Source organism: Callithrix jacchus, chromosome 1, assembly GCF_049354715.1.
Source record: "Callithrix jacchus isolate 240 chromosome 1, calJac240_pri, whole genome shotgun sequence".
In the NCBI taxonomy this organism is placed as follows: domain Eukaryota; kingdom Metazoa; phylum Chordata; class Mammalia; order Primates; family Cebidae; genus Callithrix; species Callithrix jacchus.
In genome coordinates, this window is record NC_133502.1 from 50,918,583 (window position 1) to 50,935,009 (window position 16,427).

The 16,427-nt window shown below is 36.3% G+C and overlaps 1 long non-coding RNA gene across 1 annotated transcript in view; it reads right to left on the reverse strand.

The window, feature by feature from the left end:
• Positions 1 to 4,362: 4,362 nt before the first annotated feature.
• The window catches only part of LOC144579012 (uncharacterized), a 120,780-nt gene continuing 108,715 nt past the window's right edge, over positions 4,363 to 16,427 (reverse strand). The window contains exon 5 of the long non-coding RNA XR_013525738.1: positions 4,363 to 5,461. This is a non-coding gene — a long non-coding RNA (uncharacterized LOC144579012). The remainder of the gene's footprint in view (positions 5,462 to 16,427) is intronic.

Genomic DNA, 16,427 nt, shown 5'->3' on the forward strand with positions numbered 1-16,427 from the left:
GTGTTTATGTTGCCACTGGATAAAAGAATTGATGGGGAAATTACTCATGCTTGGTGAATTGCAAGGTAATAAAAGAAAATCTTGCTAAATAGAGCTTTGGGTAAAATGGAATATGAACCAAATATTCCCTACAAAACCGGTTTTACAAGTTTTATGTTTTACTAGTTATGTTCTACAAATACTGCATTTTGTGTCACTTAATGCTCTGCATTTCATTTGCAAACACTTCACTGCTGAAATAATTTATATGACAATAACGAGATGGTTCACTTTGGACTTTCAGGGAGCAAATACAGCAGCAGGAAAAACAGCTTTTTAAAAAATATTGTAAACACAAGTTTTCAAGTTTTATGGCAATTTAAATTTAAGTTTCTAAAAGTGCTTTGACAATCATAGGTGTTCATGCAATAAATTATTAATGTTGTGCTAAATATCAGTTTACAATTTCAGAATAGAAGAGCTATATATTTTAGAAAACATTCCATATAAGACATTAAAAATTTATAATGTAAAATGTAAAACTTTCATTTTATTTCTCCCAGAATTTTATTACTTTAAGTAAGAAAATAAAACTTGCTAATAAGGCTTTTTTTTCTAATTTATGACTAAGCATAGTACAAGGCTTTTCAATGTGGTGTTTAAATGTCAGAAATGAATTATTCCCTGTATTTACAGCATTATTACTGAAAGCCTTTTGGGTAATATGGCTGTGGGATTGCAACACTAACTGTGATACAGTAATACATGTTCTCAAGTATTCTAGTCTAATGGGAGAGAGATGTGAAAACATGGAAAGGGATATGATAAGTTCTTTCATAAGAATATACTTATGATAATAAGGAATATAGCAAAGAATAACAATATTAGATTTCAGGGTATCAGAAGAGGACACAAGGATGAGGAAATATTTCTAGTAAATTTTGAAAGACAAGTAGTAATTCAACAGGTAGATGAAAAGGGCATTTTTGGAGAGCAAAGGTGAAGAAGAGATAAAGAGAGGAATACCATGTGTTAAAAACAGAATGAGGTAAAACAGCATGTGACAATTGCTAATATAGCCATGTAGGTTTGTAGGGTGCTTGTTTATAATGATGAGAGGAAATGTTTGAAGAGTAGAATGGGGTTCTACCCAGAGGACTTTCGAACTGTGTGAAGTAATTTTGTATATCTTGCTATATGGGATAAGAATAAAGGTTTAAAAAGCCCAGACATGGCGGCTTATGCCTGTAATTCCAGCACTTTGGAAAACCAAGGCGGGTGGATCACTTGAGGTCAGGAGTTTGAGACCAGCTTGGCCAACATGGCGTAACCCAGTCTCTACTAAAAATACAGAACTTAGCTGGGCATGGTGGCATGTGCTGTAATCCCAGCTACTTGGGAGACTGAGGCAGGAGAATCGCTTGAACCTAGGAGGCAGAGATTGGAGTGAGTTGAGATTGTGCCACTTCACTCCAGCCTGGGTGACAGAGCAAGACTGCCTCAAGATAAAAAAAAAAAAAAAAAAAAAAAAAAAAAACGATAATAATGGTTTAAAAAAATAGAACTAAACAAACGGGGAATAAAACAGATACAGGCATTCTATATTTTTAAAAAGTAAAGCCAACTATTTAAGAAATGAATAAAATGGACTCAAATAAAAAGTACTCAAGAGTGGCCTTAGCCTAAAGACATGGATTCAGGAAAATAAATAGAAAATGGAATTGATATTTTTAAGTGAAAATTGTTAGTATGTCCTAAAAATAACATTAATCTAAGTGTTTGAAAAATTATAGCCAAGATGAAGAGTTGCTTTTAAATATACAGCTTCAGATTTGAATTCTATTTTGAAATGTATTAATTTATGAGGAATGTTTCCCTTAGTAATTAATGGTTCTATTATAGGATTTTTGCATTAATTAAAAGTGAAGCATATGTAGAATTCTTTGACTATAAGAAGTACTAGATAAATGAGCCTCTGTTTTTATTTAATGTAAACACCCACAGTGTGTTCTTCCTCTTTATTTTTTAAGTCCACTAGACAGTAGAGCAATTGCCCTTTTAAAGTGCCTGTCCTGGATGTTGGATTGAGCTGTGACAGATGGAAGCTCAATAGCAGTCATGTAGAATATTTGCCAAATGGGACAGTCATCTGAAGATGGCAGTAATAGAGTTCTTCACCGCGGGACCCAAAGACCTACTGCTATTCATCAATGACTATGGAAAGTGCCTGATGACTGTGTCCATAACAATACCAGTAAACATGAAACAATCTTTGCTAAACATACTAAGAAAAGAGAAGCTGACCTTCCAATTAAGAACTTATTATTTCTTCCCCCTTTCTTTTTCCCTCTCTTCTCCCTTATTCCCTTCCTCTTCCTTTCTCATTCACAAGTGCAATTAAGGAAGACTGAATGAGAAAATTAAAATTTAGCAGAGCAAATATTCCAATGACAATATACACAGAACGTTTTTAACTTCTGAAAAGGTTTGTAATTTTGATATCTTACTTTTCTAACTCTTTTCCAGAATCTTTCTGTTATCCTACTTTAGAACTAGCTTCATTGCTTTTGTAGACTGACAGGACTTCCTGTTGTTTAAATAGTGAGTTAAAACAATAGTGTCAAGTAAAAGCTAACTTCTTCTCTCAAAGTTTTAATTTAATATTTATTTGAACTTGTTTATGAAAAAGAGTAAGACTCTAACCAGGGGTGAAAATAAAAACCTATTGGTACTTTAGGCTGGAAGGTTTGGGGAATTTTTGTTTGTTTTGTTGTCTTTAAAAATTCGACATGTAATAATTTTTAAAGGCTGATTATTATTATTTTATATTTGAGTGGAATTTTATACAGCTTTGTCAATTTTTGTGGTGTCTTGGAATTACGTTGTGTTAATCATAAAAATATCACTGAGAGTAGATGGAAGTTCTGGGTGTCCTTGGAATTATGCAGCAGTGCAATTGTTAAAATTTTCACTGGTGTTGAACTCAAGTGAGATAACTACGAATGGGAATTAACTGTCTATAGTAATATTTTATACATTTGAGAGATATGAAGGAAATAGTAATTACAAGGACTATGGAATCATATAGGAGTTGTTGTATACTATTCATACACAATGGAAAGTCAATTAAAGGCTTACTTAATATGAAGTGTGAAAACCAATGGAATTCCTTGGTAGCTTAAAAGGCTAATTTCATTCCTGCATTCAGAGGACTAAAGAAGTCTAGCATCAAATGTAGATATCAGACTTGAGAGTAGCAGAGCTCCAGTGATATTTGAATTCTTCACCCAATCAAGTCTCTTGCAACAAAATCAAGGTTCTGATTATGATGGAACGAGACGCTGGGAATTCAGATGAGTCCCTTTGAAAATCGTCAAGACTCCAGATTCTTCTCAACTCTCTTAAAGGGCTGAAGTGGCTTACTCTTCTCTATTAAATGTCAGATCCTTCCCTACCTGAACATGATGTAGAGTCACCTGCCTTGCAAGAAAACATAAACTTCGTTGGAATCTATTCCCATTTTCCCTCCTGGTCATAAGATAAATAACTAAAACAGCCAGGTTGGGGAAATGCCATTTTCACTAAGGAGAAAAGGAAATAAAAGCCAACAAAAGCTGCAGAACAAGCCACCATATATGGGCTAGAGCCAGGAGACTATGTATAGAAATGAGATCTGAGGATGATGATCAAGGGGGAGGTGAAACATAAAGTTGAAACCAGAAAGCTTATTAATATGACATACTCTCCCAGGATTCCTGATTTATTACTCTGATAAAGATACAGAGAGGAAATGGGATTTGAAAATTTGAGGAAAGCAATGGCTTCCTCTAAATGATATTGAAATTCTAGAATAGAAAACAATGGAGGAAAGGTTCAAAAGGTACAAATAATGTATCATGCTAACTGGATTTACTATGTAACTTCACAAAATCCACTGTGATGCGATTATCCAAGAGAGGACTCGGTGGAAACAGTTCTTACTGAAGTATCAAGGAATTTTCTAAAGAAAGGGACATGAGCATGGCGAAGAAGTTCAGTAATGAGTGTGTATTTGCAGAATAAAGCCGAAAATAATGGATGTTATTACATAACTGAATTTCTTAGTAATAAAAGGAATGGGATATTGAAACCACGTGGCAGCATTTAAATGTCAGAATTTAGATGAGTTCAGTTATCATAACGAGTTATAAGACCATAAAGGAAACTAGGGGGGATTGTCTAAAAGAAACCAGTAAAGAAACAAAATATAGTGTTTTTTAAGACAAGGTAAATCAATAGCCAACAAAAGTATTCTTGATTTACAAAATCAAAAGTAATCAGAGATTGATAATCAGGTAGATGAGGGAGGTCGGGTTAACAGGAAGTCATTATTTCCTACTCGGCTTGAAAACTTGAACCAAATTTTAGCTGTGGCTAAGGGAGAAACAATGTGCCCAGAGGAAGGACACTTGCAATACCACAGTAAGTTCTTGTAATTATGATTGTCCCAGATTCTACTCCCTCCCCCACCAAAATAACCATGACATTTACTCATGTAACCATACAATGGGAAGCAGAAAATTGCCAAACATTTTAAGAACTGTTAAAGACAGGTCCTAACTTGACATCAAATATTGAAGGCTGGAAGTATCAGGATAGTCAGCTTTTAAAATCAGAACACGTAAGAGCAAGATAATAAATGAAATCGTGGCCTACATTTGGTTGACAGTTGGTCTACTGTGTTTAGGTAGCTAATCCTTGGTGACTTTTCAGAACTTGAATTAGATTATTCTATTATAGTTTTTTTAAACAGTTTTGAAAGAAAAGTTCCCATCAGTCTCCCACATTTCTGCATGTATTGAGAGCAGAGGCATTGGTTGCTTTGTTCTGTGATAACTTTTCAAGGATAGTTGTACAAGCAAATATCTTTTGCTGCATAAGATAGTGCCTCATTTTGAAGTACAGGACCAGTTTGTTTATTGCCTAATTTAATAAAGAAAATGTCTCCACTCAGGGCAAAGCCAAGGCATGCGATCTACTCATTATCAAAAATATGTGTTCTCTAAGCTTAATATTCCTCTACTGTGAAACAGGTTGCAACCACTTAGACCACTCTGCATTGCCCCTATAGGTCTTGGAGAGCAGGGAACTCATGTAAATATTGAAGCTCATTCTGCTTGGTCTACTGTGCATAATCAAGTTATTTTCCTCTAAGGCAGAAGCCTTTCATCCTCTGGGTTAATGTGCATCTAGGGTAAAAGCTCAGATTCTTTGCAGTTCTTCATAGGTAGCAGCAATTTCACACCAGTTTACTTACCTGTGTGGTTGTAGCCATTATGGTGGTGTAGGCAAAAAGGAAGACTCTGAGTCTGCCCCTCTTTGTCAGTCAGGAGAAACATCCAAATTAATATCACATCCAGAAGGAAATAACTCCTTAAAGATGAGGGTAGTGATTCCCATTATATCTCTAATTCACCAGTCTGGCCCCTAAGAGAAGGTGAATCTAAGGAAAAGAGAGTTTACTTTCACAAACTCATCCTAGTTTCAGTCTGTATAGTATAAAGGTACCATAGCAAATGTGTTTTTGCTAGAACAGATTAACATTGCCTCAAGTATGTAAGTTGCCATTGATCTAGCAAATGCATTCTTCATTTTTTAATATCTGTACATTCTTTAGCAGAGCACATTGATTCATAATGCAGATGACATCTTGTTGTTTAGAGACAAATCAGTCACTTGTTGGTAAGTTGATTGTATTAGACCCCAATACCCTTGAAAGGGTTAAAATCCATATTGCATGAAATTGATGATTATTTTTTCCTTTGCCTTCCTGCTCACCAGGCTGTCCCCAAGGCCTAACAGAGTATCTGATCTCCTCATAGAAATGTCTCATAACACTGCCTCTGATCAAAGGAATCATTTACAACCAAGATGTGGCCATATACATGAGGATGTGATTTACTACTCATCAAATACTGCAACTTTAAGTCTATTGATCTGATAAAGCAGGGGAATGACCTCTTAACACAACAGCTGAAGTGCAAGACAGCATTTGGTACTTTGCGAGGATAGGGTGTGATACTCCAAGATAAATCACCAAAATTTAGATGGTGCTTTTTTCCCAAGGTAGAAACAAGGAAGGGTAAATAGATGTAGAGTTGTTTTCTGTCCTTCCAGTCACCCAATGGAAGTACTTTTTGTTCTAATAACTTAGGCTCTATAGGTCTAGGGGTGCTAATTTCCAAAGGGAGAGGGTAGGAAACTTTTGGCAGAGGACACAATAATAGTCCCATTGAACTTTAAGTATTAGTCTGTTTTCACACTGCTAACTGACACATATCCAAGACTGATAAATTATAAAGCAAAGAGGTTTAATGGACTCATAGTTCTATATAGCTAGGGAGGCCTCACAATTATGGTGGAAGAGCAATGGACGTCTTACATGGCAGCAGACAAGACAGAGCATGTTCAGGGGAACTCCCCTTTATAAAAACAATCAGATCTTATAAGACTTATTCACTATCACAAGAACAGCATGAGAAAGACCCCTCCCCCATGATTCAATAACCTACCATTGGGTCCCTCCAATGACACATGGGAATTACGGGAGTTACAATTCGAGATAAGATTTGGGTAGGACACAGCCAAACCATATTATTCCACCCAATCCTTCCCAAACCTTATGTCCTCACATTGTGAAACCGATCATGACTGCTCAAGAGTGTCAACAGTCTTAACTCATTTCAGCAGTAACTCAAAAGTCCACTGTCTAAAGTCTTGTCAGAGATAAGGCAAATTCCTTCGGCTATAAGCCTGTAAAATCATAAGCAAGTTAGTTACTTCCTACATACAATGGAAGTACAGGCATTGTGTAAATGCAGCCAGTCCAAGTGGGAGAAATTGGCCAAAACTGAGGGGCTACAGGTCCCATGCAAGTCCAAAACCCAGTTGGGCAGTGAAATCTTAAAGCTCCAAAATGATCTCCTTTGACTCCATGTCTCTCATCCGTGTCATGCTGATACAAGAGTGGGCTCCTGTGGTCTTGGGCAGCTACCATATGGTCATTTCAAGTACCTTGTACAAAAGACCTACAAGTAAAGGCATCAACATACTGATAAGATAATTGACCTAATCGTCAGTGAGTGGTAGGGTTATTGTTAGAAAATCCCTGCAAGAAAGAATAAGCTTGGACTTTTCTTTAATTTATTGAGACATCTCATTGGTACCTACTGTATTAATTTTTTTTTTTTTTTTGAGTTAGAGTCTCACTCTGTCACCAGGCGCCTGGCTGGAGTGCAGTGGCGTGACTTCAGCTCACTGCACCTTCCGCCTCCCGGGTTCAAGCAATTCTGCCTCAGCCTCCCGAGTAGCTGGGACTACAGGCGCGCACCATCACTTCCAGCTAATTTTTTTGTATTTTTAGTAGAGATGGGGTTTCACCATGTTGGCCAGGATGGTCTTGATGTCTTGACCTCCTGATCCACCCTCCTCAGCCTCCCAAAGTGCTGGGAATACAGGCGTGAGCCACCGCGCCTGGCCCTTTTGTCCTAAATTTTTAATCTTAAACGAATAAGTGTATCAGTCACGGACTAAAGAGGTCATTATCAATAGATAAAAGAAAACTTCACCTCCCACATAAGCCACCTAAACCAACAGAGATGCCATCCAGTGTGAGAGGAATGTTGAAAAGGTATTTGTCCTTGAGATCAATGCAGTGAAGAGAGAGAAGATGTAAATCACCCCACTGGCATGCATATTATACATTTCCCCAGGGTATAAGACAAAATAGAATCTTAGAGAATCTGAACCAGGTGGGGGTGAGCTTGCTACTAGAAACATGAATCAAAATGGGATAAAGTGGGTACTGTAGTGGAATCCATGATGCTTCCTGCTTTAGGATAAAGCCCTCTTTCACACAGCTAGTACTGGCAGCTGACAACTCACAGCTCAGTCTTTCTCCTGGAATTTTTTTGTCTGAAGGTCAACCTGCATTCAAAGCATCCTTGATACTGGAATACAGAGGCTCAGACCTCTTGTCTTTGTTTTGGACTGTGCAGTCCTTGGGATCAGCTGAATCCTTTGCAGTACATTTTAACTTCAACCTCTGCCCAGTCCTGCTTCTTTCACTTACTTACAGTTTTTCTCAAGTGCACATCCCCAAATTTGCTATATAAATATTTAATTCAAAAAGCTTCTTCCAAGGACCCCTGCCTCAAATGTTCCCCAATTTAACATCAACTAAGGAGTTATATACAAATATTCATGTAGATAGTAAGGATTCCTAAAGGCAATTCATGCACTTTGTAAAATATTAGGTTGCTATGTATAATTTATCCCTGAATGAACAAGCAGGAAAAAGAATTTAAAAATTGATTCATAAAATAATACTACAGAGATACAAAATATAAAAATGAGATATAAAAATGATAAAACATACAAAGATTCAGAAGAAGATAATATCAATGAAATTATTTGTAATCAAAACCATAAGACATTTTAGAAAGTTGCTTGGCTTATTGTAAAAAGCATATACTGATTTTAATTTGAAAGGAAAACTAATAAAATGTACAAATAAAAGACCAAAGAAATATTTTTTTCATCTTCCATGGCTTGCAAACATAATAAGATTCTGAAAACAGCATCACAAAGCTAATTATATCTGGATAATCTCTTCTACTCTTGAAACCAACACATGCTTATCTTGATGAGTACCAAATCGATTTATCTTGCCTCCATCTCCACCTAAACTTCAAAATTTTATGCACAATTTTTTACCTTATATCTCCATCTGAATATCCAGCAGGCACCTCAAAATCAATATTTACAAAATTCAATTATTTCTTTATCAATATTTTTGCCTCCCTCTCCTTTTCAAACTGAATTTCTTTCTTTAAATTTTATATTGATTAATACCAAAACATAGAGCTGATATAAAAGTTTGAATCTTATTATTGACTTTGAGCTCTTTCTCATTTTCCACATCTTATTATGCTTCAAGTCCAGCCAATTGGCCTTCATTAATGTTTCTCTTTCCATCTCTCTCTCTCTCTCTCTGTCTTTTTTTTTTTTTTTAAGATGAGGTCTTGCTCTGTAGCCCAGGCTGGAGTGCAGTGGCGCCATCTCAGCTTACTGTAACCTCCACCACCTGGTTCAAGCGATTCTCCTGTTCTAGCTTCCCAAGCTGGGACTAAGCTAAGTTTTGCATTTTTAGTAGACACTGGGTTCTACCATGTTGGCCAACCTGATCTCTATCTCCTGACCTCGTGAACTGCCTGCCTCAGCCTCCTAAAGTGCTGATACTACAGGCTTGAGCCACCACGCCCTGACAACTTCTCTTTTTTTATGCTATGAGACATCATAGCCTCTTACTATCTTTAAACTAAACTACTGTAATAGCATTCTTAGTTGGATCCTTGCTTCTCATTCTTCATCCATCATAAATCCCTTACATAAATACCACCAGCATGAGATTTTACCTTGATGAAATTGTTTAATGACCCTCTGTTGCCTGTAGAATTAAAAAAATCCTTAGTATGCCACACATGATCTTTTATTATCTAGTGCCTGACTACTGCTTCATTCCCATTTCTCACAACTCTCTTAGGTGGTATTATTTACAGTTCATGCTTTGAATCATAAGACTACTTTTTCATCTGGCTTCAAAATTCAACTCAGGCATTCTCTAATCCACCAGACACAAAACCTGTAAACGTACTGAAAATCAATGTTCGCATCTATTTTTTTCTCTTTCATTCTTATGATATTGAAAGTAGTTCTTCCTCCAGCAAACCTTAACACTTTTACATGCTGTATGGATTTTATTCATTTTGAATATAATCCATTTAAATACTAATGGAAAATGATAAATTACATTATTTTAAATTGTTTTAGCTGACAAAAAGGTGGCTCTCTAAAAGTCTCTGATATCTTCCTATTTTAGCCCAAACTGTTTTCTGAGACTTAAATCATAAAATTATAATAAAGTTCTGCCAAAGTTATCCTGATTGACTTATTTTTTTTATGCCAGGTAAATAAAAAAGAGGGTTCATGGGACTCAGATTAAAAAAAATGGAGTGTCTCGGTGCTACATGTTGCTATTTGCAAGTTCAAGTCACCAAACTGAATTGCAAACAGTATATGTTTAATACATCATGTGATTTTGAATGTTATATTACCTAAAGTTTAAAACATATATTTAAGAATTGTTTTTATAAACTCCTCTCAGAATACTGTTAAAGCAAACTCATTTCATGCTTTAGAAATATTCTAAATTATTTCTGATGAAAACCATCATGACTATCTGCCATATCAATATGCTAGATTATTTTCCATTATACTTCTAGTTTTCCCATCTTCTCAATAAATTTGCAAGTAACAGAATACTCAATGGAAAGATACAGTTTGCACCACCTGGATTCAATAGATATGACATTCTGATAAAATATCGTAGACTGAAAGTAGAAATTGAAAGCGATATGTAGAATATGTTTCAAAACTCTTCAACTCTTCACCTAATTCAATAAAGAAAATATAAAAAGGTGGAGCTTCAGGAAGAGAATTTTAAAGCAATATTTTGAGAGAGAGCTGTTATTACCACACCCCGCATTTCACCACCAAGGGACAAAGGGAAGACATTGATAGGAATAAAAAATGAGTTTTAATAATTTCTCATAGAACTTAGCAGAACCAAGAACATAGTTTTGACCCATCCCAGGAAGAGTGAAGGACAGGAGTAACACACGGAGACAAACTGCTTGGGCAGCATGGCAAACATGGGTCACTATTATATCTGGAACACAGGAGTACTTTTTGAATGGAGCCCCACATTTTCAAGTATGTTTTATCTGAATCAAATGTGGACCTCATAATACAATATCCCTTTTTGAGGCCAATTTAAGTTCAGTACAAAAGGAACCCATGGAAAAAGCAATAGAACTCCAAGTGTGGGGTCAATATGGAGAGAGAGAAATCCAGGAAATGAATGGGAAGCTGCCTACAAATGAAATGCACTGCCAGCAATTTGCGATGGGAATTACACAGAGAAACTGAGCTATTAGCCTGACTAAGCCCAGAGAAAAGGGTTCCACCTGCCTCCTGGGCATTTAAGAACTTCCAGCCCTAATGTGGCGCTCCTTCCCAGACTAAACTTTCCAGGTAAGGGAGGGGAAATATTTGACACTAAGTTAAAGTCACAATTTTGACTATTTGTCGCAATTAGAATTTATAATTACTAAGTTCAGACTGTGTTTGAAATTTTGAAAAATCTTAGGAATTTCCATTTTGTAAGAATAACCAGAAGTAACAAAACTGTTAGAGGCATTTCAAACAGAGCAACTCCATCTTGAATAGGGGCTTGGTAAAATATGGCTGAGACCTATTGGGCTGTATTCCAAGGAGTTTAGGCATTCTAAGTGTGATGGGATAAAAGGATGGCACAAGGTATGGTCACAAAGATCTTGCTGATAAAACAGAATGTGCTAAAGCAACCAGTTAATTCCCACCATAACCAAGAGGGCTATGCAAGTGACCTCTGGTCACCCTTAGAAGCTTTTAAGGCATTAATATGCTAAGAGACACTCGCACCAGCACTATGACAGCTTGCAAATGTCTTGGAATGTCAGGAAGTTTATCTACCTGGTTTAAAAAGGGGTGAACCCCTCAGTTCTGTGAATTGCCCACCCCATTCCTGGAAAACTCAAGGATAATCCATCCCTTGTTTAGCATATAATCAAGAAATACCTAACCAATAATGAAAATAGCTAAGCAGCAGCCCTCAGGGCTACTCTGCCTATGACCTAACCATTTTTTATTCCTTTACTTTTCTAATGAACTTCCTTTCACTTTATGGACTCTCCCTGAGTTTATTCTTGTGTGAAATCAAAGAACCCTCTCTTGGGGTCTGGATTGGGACCCCTTTCTAGTAACAAAACTTGTCTAAATTTTCACCTGAAAGCAGAGAAAAATTACCTGAATTAATACAAGTGGGAGGGTAAAATAAAGTTGTGTTTACAATATTGCCCTTGAGTCATACTTATTGAGCCTATCAATCAGAACTTTGATGATTTTTCCCTTTTATCTTCTCTAATTGAATCTCTTCAAATCTTTTGCACCATCCTATTACTATCAACAGCTCACATAATTTAATATCCTTCATGTGTAAAACAAGAGGAAATATAATAGCAAATAAAACCTTTGGAACTTTTGAAACTGCCTTTGCAAAAATTATGAGAGAAATTATTACAGTGTCAGAGATCTGACCTACCTGACTCCATCTTGCTTCTAACTTCCAGTCTGTCCTTGTTCATTCCTGGGCACAGGCCAAACTAGCTTTGGGAGGAACTTAGTTTATCATTTAACTTTATTTCCTTTTATTTTTTAGCATTTATTTTAGGTTCAAGAGTACATATGAATGTTTGTTACATAGGTAAACTCGTGTCACTAGGGTTTGTTGTACAGATTATTTCATCACTCATGTATTAAGCCTAGTACCCAATGGTAATCTTTTCTGCTCTTCATACTCTCCAACCTTGAGAATACCCCACTGTCTGTTGTTCCTTCATGTCCATAAGTTCTGATCATTAAGCTCCCATTTTAAATGAGAATATCTGTTAATAGACAACACAAAAAATAGAAAAAAATATTTGTAAACTATGTATCTGACAAAGGTCTAATATCCAGCATCTATAAGGAACTTGAACAAATTAATAAGGGAAAAACAACTCCATTAAAAGTGTACATACATGAGGCCAACAAGCATGTTAAAAAAAAAAACCCTCAATATCCCTGATCATTAGAGAAATGCAAATCAGAACCACAATGAGATACCATCTTGTATCAGTCAGAATGGCTATTACTAAAATGTCAAAAAAATACAGAGGCTGGTGTGGTTACAGAGAAAAGGGAACACCTGTACATTGTTGGTAAGAGTGTAAATTAGTTCAGCCATTCTGGGAAGCAGTATGGTAATTCCTCAAAGTGCAAAAAGCAGAACCGCCATTCAACACAGCAATCCCATTACTGGATATATACCCAGAGGAATATGAATCATTGTAGGATAAAGGCACATGCATACAAATGTTGAGAAATATTAAGTTTATGAATATTGATGAATGCTGAATGTATGATAGAATATATTGTTTGCTAGGACAAATGATGACAAGGAAAACCTAGCCGCCCCCTCACCCCAAGCAGAAAACTACTTGGGGCATTCCAAAGTGGCAGGACAATGTATAAATATCACACACTGGTTTAAACAATTCTTTGCGATATCTGCCCCTGCCCCTGTGGCTTTCTTATGGAGAATACCTTTTAGCTTGTTTGTCATCCATGGTAAGTGGGCAATAGCTGCCTACTTGGTATATTTTTGTGTTATGAGAAAATACAGACACTTGTTGGTTAATAATAATCATGTGTTCAGAGAGAATAAATATGTGGAACAGAGTCTGCTTGTGGCCTTCAGCCTGGAATGCTGTCAGCCCCTGAGGCTCCCAGTTTGGAAGGCTGCTGCCCACCCCCACCCCAGATAGACCCACTTTGCTGTTCTATCTGGGTGTCTGCCTCTCATTTCCTTCAGCGCCTCCTGGGTGGGGGTCTCTCCAGCCAAGCTGGTACTCAGTATACAATTGTTCATTACAGCACTATTCACAAGAACAAAGGCAAGGAATCAACCTAAATGCCCATCAATGACAGATTGGATAAAGAAAATGTGCTACGTATACACCATGAAATACTACGTAGCCATAAAAAAGAATGAGATCATGTCTTTTGTGAGAACATGGATGAGCTGGAGGCTATTTCCCTTAGCAAACTAACACAAGAAGAGAAAACCAAACACAGTTTAACTTTGAAACAAAGATAATAACAGCCCTTCACTGAAATAAGACCCCTTCTTGCCTGGGGACTAGACTGCCTTTATAGGACTAACAAATTAGCTGCAAGATTAGAAATTATGGTTCAAGAGTCACACAGTTGAAGTCTGCACGATTCCAAACCTCCTAGTCCTGAGAATAACATCACTATCTCAAAGAAAGATTAATGCTTGAGGTATTTTTCAGACCTTCCACTTGATGGATCAGCTGGCAGAACCCAGATCCATAAACTGGCTTATCTGGTCTTGTGGCTCCCATCCAGGAACTAACTTAGTACAAGTGGATAGTTTCAACTCCCTGTGCTTTCATCTCCTACCAAACTAATCAGCACTCCCCACTTTATGATCCCCTATCTGATCCCCACGTTTTTGGGGAAACTAATTTGAGAAATAATAAAACTCCAGTCTCCTGTACAGTTGACTTGGCATACATTACACTCTTTCTTCATTGCAATTTGCCTATCTTGATAAATCGGCTCAGTGTAGGCAGCTGGTAGAGGATTGTTACACTTTCATTCATATATAATCTACTGCCTCAAGCCTCCTCTTCAAAGAGGCATCTACATTCAGTGCTTCCACTTCCTCACCCTCCTCATACCACTCTTGCCATCACCAGATTTACATACATGTAATTTGCATATTTAACATCCAACTTAATCTCAACATCTTAAAAATGAATTACTGATTTTTAGCTTTCAAACCTGCCCCACTACCACTTTCCACATTTTAGAGATGACAACTCCTTTCTCTAATTGCTCGGGCCAAAAATATTAATGACATTTTGGTTCTCTTTCTTTGTCTCATGTTCTATATCTAATCCATCAGCTAATTATATTTTCTTTATCAAAATAAATCTAGAACTCTGCCATTATTTTTTTCTCAATTCCACTGTAAAGACTCAGATGTGAAACACAATTTCTTTTGAACATTAATTCAGTAGTTTTCTCATTCAGGGAATTGCAAATATTTTCTCTAAAGGGTCAGATAATTTACATATTTTTATTAAACCTTTTACAAGTATGTTTACTAGTTTACTAATATAGTTAACAATATATTTTCTAGTATTTTATTAGTTAGTAAATATTTTTGACTTTAAAGGACAAGAGGCAAAAACCAGGATATGATGTAGTTGTATATAGAGCAAGAGAGAAAATAGTTTTGTTGACAAAATTCAGATGCAACAATACTAATTGAGAACAATTTTTAAAATAACACATCTAATAATGACAGAACTGGAATCTACTCCTGTTAGTATTTCCCATTCTCGATTGTCAATTTTACCTGAAAAAAGTTTTTTTCATTCAAAGCCTTACAAAAATAGGCAGTGGGCTAGCCTGTGAGATATATACCAGTTTTCTAGCATCCACCCTTATACCTTCAGAGTCTTTTCACTACAGAACAACTAGGGTAATTATTATTTTTTTTTATAATCTTTTTTTTTTTGCATTTTAGGTTTGGTAATTATTTTTAAAACACAAATCAAATGGTGCTATTCCACTAAATCTATCTTACTCAAGGTAAAGCCAAATTTCTGACAATGGCCTGCGGGTCCTGAATGATTTGGCCTTCCTATTTATTGATTCTCTTTACCCCTTCCTACTCTTCTATTACAGGTTTCATTCAGACACACTGCCTTTCCCCATGAGCCTCTTGCACTGGCTTTCTCTATGGCTGGAACGTTTTTTCTCCAATTACACACATGTGACTGACATTTTATCCTCCTTCAGTGAGCTTCCTCCTTTGAGTTTCTCCACAAATGCCTACTTAATGATTCCAATCTTACTAACCTCTAAAATAGCAGTCTCCCAACTCTTCCCCTTACACTCCTGGTCCCACCTCCCCAGGTCCACTTTTAATGTAACTTTTTCCTTTGTTTTTGTCACCTTCTAATATACTCAATGAGTAATTGATTCAATATGCTATTTTTTCTCGTTTGTTTTCATGAGGAGATAAAGGCTCTTCATTGGTTTTGTTCTCTGATGTTTCCCAGGGACTTAGAACAGTGTCTGGCACATGGCAGTTGCTCAATAAATATTTATTGAATGAACAAATGTATATATTATTCTATTTATTCAGGCTTCTTCCCATAGCATCAAAACTACTCTCATTGAGACCATTGATTAACTTTCATAAAGTCAATTTATTCCTTCTCTTAGAAAGTCGGTTTTTTGAATACTCTGGATTACTGGTTTTATAACCTCTTTACTCCATGTTTTTTGTTGTTGTTGTTGTTGCTTTGTTTTTTTCTCTAATTTTCTGCAATCTTGGCACATATACCTCCAAAGCATAAGCATTATTTTTCTAAATTATATACAGGTATATATGTAGATAGGTATATTTATATATCTTTCTCTATTTGTATGTGTTCATAAATTGTATATATGTATATATCTCCCTTATCGTAGGACCCTGAGTCATCTGTCTCCTGACTAACTCATAGCCTTCTCTCATGTTTTTACTCCCTCAACACCATGCTGCAGTCCTACTTTCAAACAATGGCCATTGATTCTATAAATATTTTCCATCCTGAAGGACAGCTCTTTAAAGAATTGTTCTGTAACTGGCTTTTAGCTGAGTCTTCAACAAGTTATTCCACTATTAC